The following is a 12,925-nucleotide window of genomic DNA, read 5'->3' as shown; positions in this document are numbered from 1 at the left end:
CAGCGGGGTAGGTCACTCAATAATGATTAGCTTTAGATGTGCTGAATTTTAGGTCCCTGTGGGCCCCATGTCAGCAGGCTGATGATGATGGGGGTATGAGCTGGTTGCATAGATTTGGTCATCACCTACATATAGGGAATATTCATGTACTGAAGAATTTTGTGTGGAGTACTTTCTGTGGAGAATTTTCCAACAGAGTCAGAAAGTTCCCCAGCATTTGCCTGGGGAAGAAGAGAGAAAGAGGAAGAACATAAGTTCATTGAGTACCTCTTTAAGAGTGAGGCTTTCTGCTCAGTGCTTAGATATCTGATCTCACTGAATCCTCACGCAGACCCAGGGAGGGAAATTTGAGTGGAAGTTTCTGAAACCCATGGTCACACAGCAGAAGGATGGTAAAACTGAGATTTGAACCCAGGTTTATTTGATTTCACTAAAAGTTGCTTCCTGATGGTATCATTTTTCTTCGTCTTGAAACTTTCTTTAGCTTTCTTTTGTATGAGGTCAGATGGTAACATACCCTCCAAGTTTTATCTTTCATCTGAGAATGTTTTTGTTCTGCCTTCATTCCTGGAGGATCTTTTTGCTGGATATAGAGTTCTGGGTTGAGCCTTTTTCCCTTTCAGCACTTAGACATGGAGTTCCTGTCCTCTGGCCTCATCTCTCTCCACGAGAAGTCCATGGGCATTTGAATTGATGGGCTTCTCCATGTAATGAGTTGTTTTCTTCTGGCTCCTTCCAAGAATTTTTCCTTCATCTTTGCTTCGAGTAGTTTGATGAGTGTGCTTTTTGTGATTTCCTTTGACTTTATCCTGTTTCAGCTTGCTGTTGTCTTTAAGTAGATTGTAGTATTGTCTGGCACTCATTTATGCTGTAGTTGTGGGCTTGGTTGGTTTTATTTGTCTTGTATAAAGTCTGTGGACTTCAGAGGGTGCGAGGGGAAATTTCAGTTTCAGTGACTACCATCATGTCCCGGGGACACACAGGTCTGTGCTCTGATTTTTACAATTGAGGTGAATACCTACCACAGAGGTTTGATGTAAAATCAAATAAGATAGCATTCGTGGGCTCTGCATTCTACTTTCTGATGAATTCTTGGTTCTCAAAGTAAGCTTTTAGTTTTAAAATGTACATATGTCTGTGATTGAGGAGAGATAAAATGGGAACTTGATACAGTAGGCTGCCTGTTTTTGGAATCAGAAGAGGATTATTGAACTCTGAAAGGGATGCTGGTTGTGGAGGAAATTACTTCCTTGAATAGAAAATTCAGAAAAGGGAATAACAGAGACAGAGAGTAAGTGTAAGTGGGACATAGCATCCTTGCTGCGTATATCAAATCTGACAACAAACCAAGGGACCGTGTTCCCACCTTTCAAAAGAAGATACTTCCATAGTTCAAAAGTCACTTCCACGACTTTGATTGGTGAATGTAAAGTTGGGCACATTTTACATCCAATCGATCTGTAGCAGAGTATTTAGATATGACCTGGAAGTATACATTTTTTGCTAATATTTCGGGTGATTGTTTTTATATTCCTGAATTGAACACCACGAGTGGGTGGTACTGTTGAGCTGACTGTTCACACCAGTGGCTTTGTGGAGGGCTCCCCTTCTAGCGTGGTCATGTTCGCTTCCTTGGGCAGCCTGTTCCTTTCCTTCTGACCCTGGCTAAATACATTTTTTGTAAAGGAAAGTAGCATCCCTCATTTATAATGGTTTGCCTCCGCTGTAGACAGCTTAGTTTGAAGAAAAAAGAAAAATGTGGTTAGTAGAATGGGACCAGCTCTTGTCTTAAATAATACCCTTACTGGTGACAGAAGGCTGCTTGGCCTGCCTCAGCATTCTCTCCTTACCTCTGACCAGGTACCAGCTGGAAGATGAGTCTGCCCATTTGGATGAAATGCCATTAATGATGTCTGAAGAAGGCTTCGAGAATGATGAAAGTGATTACCACACGTTACCACGAGCTAGGATCCCACAGAGAAGAAGAGGACTAGAGTGGTTTGTCTGTGGAGGATGGAAGTTCCTCTGCACCAGGTTTGTGATCTCTTGCTGCCTAATTTCCTATGCCCTCAGGTATACAGTTAAGGTATTTAGAAGCTCGGCTTCTAACATACTTATTTTTATATCAAATAAAGAAGACACTCTCAATGAAATGACATAACGGAAAGTGTTAAACATTAGTCAAAACCAAACATTGCTAATCAGAAAAGGACAGAATGCCAAGTTCACTTTCTTTTTTTAAAGATTGTATTTATTTATTGGTCAGAGGGAAACAGAGAGCACAAGCAGGGGGAGCGGCAGAGGGACAAGCAGACTCCCCGCTGAGCAAGGAGCCTGATGTGGGGCTCGATCCCAGGAGCCTGGGATCATGACCTTGAGCTGAAGGCAGACGCTTAATCGACGGAACCACCCAGGCGTCCTCAAGTTCACTTTTTTTATGCGACATTTAAATGTTTAGAAAGTGGAGAAAGATTAGTGGTTTTGTATTGATTGCATGGTAGAGTCAATTCTGGTCACTGTGTCAGCATTTGTAAACCGTGCTCTCTTCCATCTTCGGTCCTGCTCTCATCCAGAAAGGCAGGTAGGGGCCTGTAAAATGCAGTTTAATAATACTGGAACTCTGTGTATTATGGGCCTGTAAAATGCAGTTTAATAATACTGGAACTCTGTGTATTATTTGACTCAAATGCTTTGACTTGGAAGAAGATTCTTCAGTAAATTTAACCAGAAAGAAACAAAGGTAAGACCTGCTCATATTTAAACAAGTTCACTGGTGGTTGAGATAAACTTCATCAGCTGTGCTCACCCTAGACTTTAGAGGCTGGTCTGTGAAACCACACTCTGTGTCTAGGACACTTGGCCATTGACTGTCCTCCAGCCCTAGGGACAGGTAGAGCAAGATTTCAGCTGACTGATGCCAACATAACTTGAGTGGGGTATGTCGAATAAATTACTGCTTTGATAGTCTTTCTGCTCTTTAAAGTTTGTGGTCAGTGCCTTTCTTAACCATCATGAACTTAGATCCCTTTGACCATAAAAGAGATACAAGTCATTGTAGAAAGATATCTTATTTATCATCCTCATTATCTCTTTAGAAGTTTGTAAAAAGATGTTTTTACAACCAATTTGATTTTGGGGTCGGCTCACATAGTGGTATTCAAACAGTGGTGTGTGGACTCCCAGGGACTCTGAGGAATCCCTCAAAGAGATCGACCACGCAGAATCGGGAAGTGAGCCTGAGCAGGATTTAGGCTTATCACCCCCTCTCAGCTTCCAATTAGTGTCTGTCTTTATCTTTCCTGTATATTGTAAGCTTTTCATATGAAGAAGGAATTTCATGGCTAAACAAGGTTTCAGAAATCACTGACTTGTGTTACTAATTTTTAATGAGTGAGACAGTTTTTTCATAAAACATTTTCTAGGTTAAATAGCCAATATTCCTGGAGTATTCTTTGGGGGTACTTAACCTTGTCTAGACTTAATTCCTTTTAACAGTTGCAGGGCTATGCAGAATTGTTTTTTCTTGTGTCCCTTGTGATGCTTTGTGCTTTTCAAGGGGTTTATCTACTTTCAAATACATAAATTCCTGTAATAGAAAATGTACGAGGTTCTGGAGGGATGTCACATTTTATTATTCCTGATATTGTTCATTTATCTCTCCCTTTTCCCTGTTAATCTTGATAGGAGGTTATCAGTTCTTTTCAAAGAGCCAAACTTCTGGTGTTGTCTTTGCTTTTGAAATTTTCAGCTTTTATCATGAAATAAATCCAGACTTGAAATAAATTCACTTTTATCTTGAAATAAATCCAAACTTATAGAAAAGTTGCAAGAATTCCTCCTATGCCCTTTGCCTAAGATCACTAATGTTTAATCTTTTGCCACATTTATTGACCATTCTCTTTATATCTCACTGTTATTTTCAGAGTGATTTCAGACGAGGTTGCTTGTTACTTCACTCCTCTTTGATCTTAGTGTTCCGTGCATGTTTCTTAGGAAGAGGCTATTTTCGTACCTGGCCACCAGGCAGTTGCCACGTTCAGGAGATTTTGCTCTGACACAGCTCTGTCTCCTGCCCACAGAGCACCCTTCCTCTCTAGGCTGGCCTGGCATTTAGGTGGCCATCTCCATGAGCCATCTCCATGAATCTGGAGCCACTCTTGCCCTAACTTTGTCTTGCATTCCATTGATGTTTATGGGAACTACACAACAGGTATTTTATAGAACATTTCAGATTTTGGTCTGTCTGAGGTCTCCTCGCCATTAGATTCAGGTTAAACATTCTCTGGGACACTGTATGAGTGACACTGTGTCCCTCTTAGGATGTCTGCTTCCTGTGTCATTGAAGTCTGGTCTGCCCTTAATTTTTTTCATACTGAGTTTAACTTGCCTTTCTTTTTCTGGCTTCGTTAGATGGATTCTCAGGTCACCAGCATTGTACTTTTTTCTTTTTTAAAAATAGATGCATTTCAGTTTTGACACATGGTATTATTACTACTATTTAGTTCAAAATATTTTGATTTACATTGCCATTTCTGCTTTAGTTGATGTTCAATTTAGAACCATGCTGATTAATTTCCAGTCAGGAATTTTCCTGATTATCTTTTTGTAATTGACTGTTATCTTTTTTTTTTTAAAGATTTTATTTTTTATTTGAGAGAGAGAAAGTGAGAGCAAGAGAGAGAGAGCACAAGCAGTGGGAGAGGGGCAGAGGGAGAGGGAGAAGCAGACTCCCTGCTGAGCTGGGAGACTGGAGACACTGGGGCTGGATCCCAGGGTCCTGAGATCATGATCTGAGTTGAAGTCAGACGCTTCATGGACTGAGCCACCCCGGTGCCATGTGATCGACTTTCTCTTAATTCCACTGTGGCCCGAGAACATACTTGGGATTTTTCTCTTTCAGTCTCTGTAATGTGTTGAGACTTACTTTATGATTCATCGTATATGGGCAGTGTTAGTCAATTTTCTGTGTGTATTTGAAAAGAATTTGTACTTTTTTGTTGACTGTGTTGCTCTGTGTTGCTTTTTTTTTTAAAAGATTTTATCCATTTATTTGATTAATTTGTTAATAGTCTTGTTTGAATCTTCTGTATTCATATTCGAAGTTTACTTATCAGTTACTGAGAAACTTGTGTGAGTCTCAACATCTTTGAGGATGTGTCTACTGCTTTAAATTATGTCAGTTTTGCTTTATATATTTTAGAGTATGTTATTAGATGATGCGAGTGTAGGGTTACTAACTTACTGTTGGATTGATCTTTATCTGATAATATTTCTTCTATGTGGGCTCATAATGTCTATCTTCAATGAAATGATACCAGCTTTCTTTATTTTTATTTCTTTATTTTAATTCCAGTTAGTTGACATGCGGCGTTATATTAGCTTCAGGTTTCCATACATCACCCTGTGCTTAACACAAGTGCCCTCCTTCATCCCCTTCACCTGTGTCCCTCCCCCACCCACCTCCCTCTGGTGAGCGTCAGTCTGTCCTCTGTTATTAAGACTTGTTTCTTGGTTTGTCTCTCTCTTTTGCTCTCTCTCTCTCTCCCAGCTTTCTTTGATTAGTATTTGCATGGTATATGATTTTCATCCTTTTACTTTGTTTTATTTAAAAAAAAAAAAAAACTTTTCTGGGGGCGCCTGGGTGGCTCGGTTGGTTAAGCATCTGCTTTCAGCTCATGTCATGATCCCAGGGTTCTGGGATCAAGTCCCACATCAGGAGCCTGCTTCTCCCTCTACCCGTGCCCCTCTCCCCTGCTCATGCTCTCTCACTCCCCCCCTCTCTCTCAATAAATAAAATCTTAAAAAAAAAACCTTTTCTTTTGAAATAATTATAGCTTTACAGGAAATTGCAAACTTAGTATAGAGGGGTCCTGCTTATCCTTCACCCAGTTCCCCCCAGTGGTTGCATCTTTCTTTTTTTCTTTTAAAGATTTTATCCATTTATTTGAGAGCGAAAGAGTGAGCCTGAGGTGCGGAGGGGCAGAGGGAGAGGGAGAAGCAGGCTCCCTGCTGAGCAGGGAGCCCCAGGTGCCACTGGATCACGGGACCCTGAGCCAAAGGCAGCCGCTTAACTGACTGAGCCACCCAGGCGCCCCCCAGTGGTTGCATCGAACCAGAAAGTTGATGCTGGTGTAAACTGTGTATAGTTCACTACGTTTTACTACATGTGTAGGTCTGTGTAACCACCACTGCAGTAAAGATACAGAACTGTCCCATTACCGCAGGTGTCTCCTATCTGCTGCCTTCTATAGTCATGTTCTCTCTCCTACCCCAGGCCCTAGCCTCTGGCAACCACTAATCCGTCTCTATTTCTATAATTTTAATTTTGAGAATGTCAAATAAGTGAAACCATTCCATTTGTGATTTTTGGAGATTGGCCTATTCCAATCAACACAGTGCCCTTGATAACCACTCAAGTAGTTGTATCAATAGTTTTTCCTTTTAATTGCTGACTGGCATTCCAGGGGATGGATGAATGTTTGTTTAAGCATTCACCTACTATAGGACATTTAGATTGTTTCAAGTTTTTGGATGTTCCAGATAAAGCTGCTATGAATCATCATGTACAGGTTTTTTTTTTTTTGTATGGACATAAGTTTTCCTTTCTCTGGGCTAAATGCTCAGGAGTGCGGTTGCTGGGTTGCATAATAAGCATATGTTTAGTTTTTTATGAAAGTGCTGAACTGTTTCCCGGAGTGGTTGTACCATTTCACATTCCCACCAGCAGTGAAGGAGAGATTCAGTATCTCCTTGTCAACCTTGTTGTCACTGTTTTTTATTTTAGCTGTTAGAATATGTGTGTACTGACAGCTCATTGTGGCCTCAGGTTGTTTGCATTTTCTAAAGGCCTAGTGAGGTTGACTGTCTTATTTGCCATAGGCATGTCTTCTTCAGTAAATGTGTCTGTAGGTCCATTCTATTTTCTTCTTGGTTTGGTTTTTTTTCTGGTGAAGTTTTAAGAGTTCTTTATATATTTCACTTGTGAGTCTTCCGTTAGGTGGGTAGTTTGCAAATATTTTCTTCCATTCTGGAGCTTGTCTTTTCATCCTCTAAGAGTTTTTCCACAGATCCAAAGTCTTTCATTTTGATGAAGTCCAACTGTTTGTTTTTTTTCTTTTGAGCACTGCACTTTGATTGTCACGTCTAAGAACTTTTCACCCAGCCCTGTGTCTCAAAGATTTTCTTCTGTAAGTTTTATAGTTTAACATTATTTAGATCCTTTTTGAGTTATTTTTGTACAAGGTGGGAAGTTTTGGTTTAGATTTATTTTTTGCCTATGTATATCCAAATGCTCCAGCACCATTGTTGAACTGCTTTTATGCCTGTGTCTCTGGTCAGTTGGCTGCACACGAGTGGGGCTTGTTGCCTGTATTGTCCCTTCGTCTGCCCTGCTAGTGCTACCCAGTCTGGAGAACTGTCTCGTTATCTAAGTCTTCAAATGGGGTAGGTTGATTCCTTGTATTTTATTCTTTTTCAAGATTTTCTTAGCCCTCTAGCTATTAGGCCTTTCCATAGACATTTTAGAATAATCTAGCCCAGTCTGTAAAATCTTTTCAGGGATTTTGATAGGAATTATGTTTTACCTGTATATTAACTTGGGGGAAATGACATGTTTACTGTGTTGAATCGTCTAGATCACGGTTTACCTCTCTCCATTTATTGAGAACTTTGACCTTTTTATCAGCATTTTGTAGTTTTCAGTACACAGGTCTTATACATGTTAGATTTATTCCTAAGTATTTCTTTTTTTTTTTTTTTTTCTTTTTCCTTCTTCATGTTTGTAACTGGTATTTTAAATTTTGGTTTCCACATGTTCATTGCTGGTGTATAGAACTAGAGTTGGATTTTGTGTTTGTCTTGTATCCTATAGCCTTGCTAAACTTACTGTTAGTGCCAAGAGTGTTTGTGTAGATTCCGTGTAATTTTCTACTTGGACAATCCTGTCATCTGCAAACAGTTTTATTTCTTTGTTTTATAGCCTGTATGCCTTTTCTTTTCTTTTTTTGCCTTATGGGTCTGTCTGGAACATACACTATTATATGGAATAGCAGTGGCGAGTGTACCTTCTTGCTCCTTGTTCATAGTCCTAGAAAGCTTTCAGTATTTCACCATTAAGTATGATGTGAGCGATGGATTTTGTTTTTGTTTTTTTTTCCTAGATTGCTCATCTAAAACTATTGACAGTTTTCTTAATTAAAATCTATCTTGTATTGGGTTAGTGTTCATACAGACAATCCTGTCAGATTCAGAAGCAGGATCTGGAGATGGAGGTTTCAGTGTCCTGTCATCATTGGGATTAAGGGAAGCCACACAGAAGGATGACGTTTCTGAAAACGTCAAGGGACATGTGGTGTAGGTCTTTGAAAAATAAAGGAAAGGGACACCTTGGGGGAGAAAGACAGTTTTGGGAAGGAAGACTACTATCCATCCTTTTAGGCAGGGGGAGGGGTAGGAGTGGAAGAGTGAAGTGGTGGTGGAGAGGATGACTTTTACCCTTAGTTGGGAACGTGGGGTCATTTGAGTGGGGAGGCGACTGGGATTCAGATGAGGACTGAGAACGTGGGAGAATCGGTCGTGCTTTGGTGGAGAGATCAGTAACCAACAACGGAAGGTCAGTAGTCGTGCATTTGTACTGAATCCAGTGTCATGTTAGGACTGTCTGTCCGTGAGAGAGCCTGACCTGTCGCAGACTTGGCAGTGGAAGTGTGGCTGTGGGAGCTGGGGGTGGGGGTGCCCAGGGCTGTGAACTGAGGAAAGAGCTTGCAGCAGAGGAATCTGGGTGGAGCCACCATTAGAAGTCATCTTTTCATGGCTGTGGTGTGCAGCTCACAGCTGTGTGTCCTCCACGCGCGCAGGGCGCAGGCACGAGTGGGAGCCGTCCTGCTGGTGCTCTTCTCCGTGGTACGCACCTTCTTCGGGAGCTGGGCGTCCATGCTCAGCACTGTCTACAGCCAAGAACTGGAAAAGTCCCTCTTGTGATGGTCTGGGGCCAAGCCGGAAACTGAACCAAGGTCTCCTTTGACAAACCAAAGCCCTTGCTCTTTGCTCTGTGGCCTGGGAAAAGTGCTAGGGTGAGGAGTTGTGCTCCAATAAGGCTAATCCTGACTGGTGTCTGTAAGTGGATAAAGGCCGGTCTCGCCATCCTAAGGGGAACCCGGCATGAGGATCGCTGGAGTCGAGGAGGCTGAGAAGCTGTATCTGTGTGCGTGGAGAATCACTGAATGAATGCTACAGGAGCCGTCAGAGATGGCTGAAAACACAGAGGAAGTGGGCGTGGGTACTGACCGGCACAAACTCTGAGGACACGGACCGGTTAATGTTAATGCTGTGGACTCTAAAATTAGGGGGCTTGTGTGCTATGGAAGTGGTACTTAATCCGTGCTCCCAAAGAGTTGCCAACAATTACGGACTTTTAATGTTAGGAGTCTTTTCATAGTGTTGAAAATATTGTTGAATTTATTTTTTGAAAGTTTTATTTATTTAAGTAATCCCCACACTCAACATGGATCTTGAACTCACGATCCCGAGATCAAGAATCACACACTTTTCTGAGTGAGCCAGCCAGATGCCCCCATTGTGGAATTATTTTTGGTCTTTTATAGCACTTTGTTTTTACCAAATGGAACATAGACAAATTTTGGATTTTATTTGTAATATGTTACTTTTTTTAAAGGAAAATGTTAGTATTCCAGATGTAGATGTTAGCAAAACACCCATGTTTAGGGGACATTAAAACAATAATACACAATAGATGTGTATATAAACTCTTTATCTCTGTAAGTGGTGGTCGTGTAGAAAAAACTAACTGAACCATGTTGGTGGGTTCTAATCAGTCTGTATGGCACTGACGTGTGTCTTTTTTGCTGTACGGAATAAGCAGTGATCCAGGATATTGTCGGCGCGCTTCTTGTTCAGTGCTATCTGCCATACTGAGAAGTTACTGTTTAAGTTAAAAACTGCACCTTGGGTGCCTGGGTGGCTCAGTCGGTTAAGCGTCTGCCTTCGGCTCAGGTCATGGTCCCAGGGTCCTGGGATCGAGTCCTGCATCGGGCTCCCTGCTCGGCGGGGAGTCTGCTTCTCCCTCTGACCCTCCCCCCTCTCATGCTCTCTCTCATTCTTTCTCTCTCAAATAAATAAATAAAATCTTTAAAAATAAATAAATAAAAACTGCATCTTACACAACAAAATTGTACATCTAACAACTTAGATTCGTTTTATTTTCTTCATTTCTTACAGATTTTTATTTTTGAGTATTTGTTACTTTTTTCCCCCTAAATGTTAGGCATTATAAAATACAATGTTTATTAACATTATTAGGTGTTGGATCAATGAGTAGGAGATACATAAAATTACTTAGTTTAATTGTAGGAGGAAATGTTGGTGAATATTGCAATAAAGGTAGGTAGCAAATAACAATAATGAGTTGTAAGTATTTCAGTGTATCTCTGTAGACTCTGACTAGTGAGGCTTATTTTAAAATTATTCTTCCTAGTTTTAGCAACTGAGTGGGCTTTAATTTCTTCATGGCTTAAAAACTGCTTTCTCATTTTTATTATTTGGTAAAAATTCCAGCTCTGACACATTGAAATTTTACTGTAATCTGCCCTCTAAAACTTGGACTGTCCTTCCTGTGAGTTCCTGTGATGCACGTCGATACGCTAGTTCTCTGGGGCTGGTGGTGGTGTCTTTCTCAGGAGACTTAGATTTCACTTCTTACCAAAAGTCACTTTGTCCCTTAGGAAAGTGGAGCCACTGAGGGCATTTTCATAGGAACAGTGGGCTGGATAGGTGGGGCGGGGGCGGGGGCGGGATGTCAAATACCGGAACTGTTCCTGTTCTTAGTGGGTCTCTACACTTTCAGGGAATCTGCAGCACATGTGCAGTGCAGAAGCGTGGGGAGATGCTAATCTTTGAAGAAGATAGTAGGCTGTGCTGCTCTTGGTAACCATGGGTACCTGTTGGATAGCATAAGTGTCTAAATTTGGTTGTGTTTGGAAGAAGGCTCTCTGAAGTTTGGGAGTTATATAACTATGGCTAGTTCAAGCTTTAGGAGACAGGATCTTGGTATATTAAAGATACTTTATTTAATATGAGAGTATTACTTTGATTATAGAGGCCTTTGTGAAAAGCTGCTCATCCTACAATGTTGTAAGGAAGAATACACTTTGTGCAATATTGGATTTAGTGTCACTTTGCCTTGATGATGGCAGGTGACATATATAAATGGGGAGTGTCCCCTGAGTGATCACACATTTAGAAAATGCTCCCGTCTGCATGGAAGTATTATCAGCTGCGGCTCCTGGTTATTTTCTCCCACCCTCTCTGAGGTTCTCCCTTTCCGTATCAGTATTTACCAGTATATTTTACTAAAAAATTGTCCATAATTTTATTTTCCTGCTTAGCTCTACAACTTAGTAAGGCTTACATTTACTTTTTGGGTTACAGATTTTGTTTTGTTTTGTTTTAAATGTTTGGTGTTTATGCCCTTTACTCTTTGCATTCAAGTCACCTGTCTTCCTTTCTGGTCCTGCTTTCTGTCTGCATCATCCAGTGGCAATTCTGGTGGTGCTCCAGGCTTGTAAAACCTCAAGCGTTGTATTCATTTAATTTTGTGAAATAGCGTGTGATTTGATTATGGCTAACGACAACTTGCTTCTGTGCTTGCATAAGGAAATAATTAGTAATAACACTTTTGTTTCTTGATAGTTCTTAGTAGCAAAGTGTTACAAATAGTTGAGTTACATCTCGGAAGTCTGGGGATCTTGGGTTTTTTTTTTTCCCTCTACCAGTTTGTAGAGAAAAAAATTAGTAAACTGTTGAGTTATATGTGTTTTTAGCCCCTGGTATTTAATTTAGAGTTTATAGCGTGGAAGGCTTTGGAACTTCGTGGGTCGTCGGTTGCAGGTACAGCACACAGTGTGTTGTGTTGAGGTTTTTCTTCTGGCTGTGGTCTGCAGCGTTCATGTGACGCACACAGTGGTTTTGCATTTCTAGAGCCTTTTGCCGTAAACTCGGTAAAATCCACGTTTCCTAAATTTTGTATTTATTTTTCACACACTTAATTTTGCCTGTCTTCTATTTCATCTTAGATTTGTCTGACTTGTGTACGTTAAACTGTCATATTAGGCAGTTAGGTGTTTCAGAACAAGAATTCGTATTTGAATACCTCGCTGGAGGATTTTCGCCGTCATTGCAGCGCTGAAGGCTTGTGTCTCATCTGCTGGACCTGCTGCGCTGCGCTTCCCACGGGCAGCCCTGCCCCTGACACTCCCGTGACGTGGGAATGGTCCAGATCTGTGGTGTCCACTGTGGGAGCCGGTGGCCAGGACGGCTCTCGAGCCCTTGAAATGTGGCTAATGTGACCGAGGAACTGGGCTTTTTATTGCACTTCATGTGAATTCGTATGAAAATAGTCACGTGCGGCCGGTGGACGCTTCGCTGGGCAGCGCAGGCACGGACCCTTGTTGTGCCAGAAGGAGCCTTGGAGCCCGCGGAGTGTGACTCAGGGCGGCTGCGCGGTGCCGGGCGGCTGCGCGGTGCCGGCCGCCCCCCGCGGTGCGCCCCGCCCCCCAGAGCGCTCCGTCCCGTCACCCGCGCTCTCGCGCACGCGCACGCAGCCCCTCGAGCTGCTGGGCGCTCCTGTGGCGTCTGTGCCGGGCGTTTGCCACGTTCTGACGGGCCCGGCCTGCCGTGGGGCGGCGTGAGCACTGCGCTGACGGGCAGCGCACAGTCGGGCTCTGCTCTCAGCTCTGCCCCCGCCTGGTTGTCTCGTCTCAGAGAAATCATGTACCTTTCCGGCCTCCCGTTCCCGCCTGTGTAAAATGTGTGAGTCTCCCATCGCTGTGCTGCCGCCGCAGGTGTCGGACTGATTACATCCCGAGTAGGGCAGAGCCCCTCCGAGCTCGCACGGCGTGTCTGTCTGGTG

At 42.2% G+C, this 12,925-nt stretch overlaps 1 long non-coding RNA gene across 5 annotated transcripts in view; it reads left to right on the top strand.

Annotated features, from left to right (window-relative positions):
- The window catches only part of LOC118356983, a 77,395-nt gene extending 75,135 nt beyond the window's left edge, over window positions 1-2,260 (top strand). For all 5 annotated transcript variants that reach the window (XR_004820067.1, XR_004820066.1, XR_004820068.1 and 2 more), the window contains one exon: window positions 1,861-2,260. This is a non-coding gene — a long non-coding RNA (uncharacterized LOC118356983). The remainder of the gene's footprint in view (window positions 1-1,860) is intronic.
- The last annotated feature ends 10,665 nt before the right edge of the window (window positions 2,261-12,925 follow it).

This window comes from Zalophus californianus, chromosome 5 (assembly GCF_009762305.2).
Source record: "Zalophus californianus isolate mZalCal1 chromosome 5, mZalCal1.pri.v2, whole genome shotgun sequence".
NCBI lineage: Eukaryota > Metazoa > Chordata > Mammalia > Carnivora > Otariidae > Zalophus > Zalophus californianus.
Note: the sequence above shows the minus strand (reverse complement) of the source record. Positions and strands in the feature narration are given on the sequence as shown.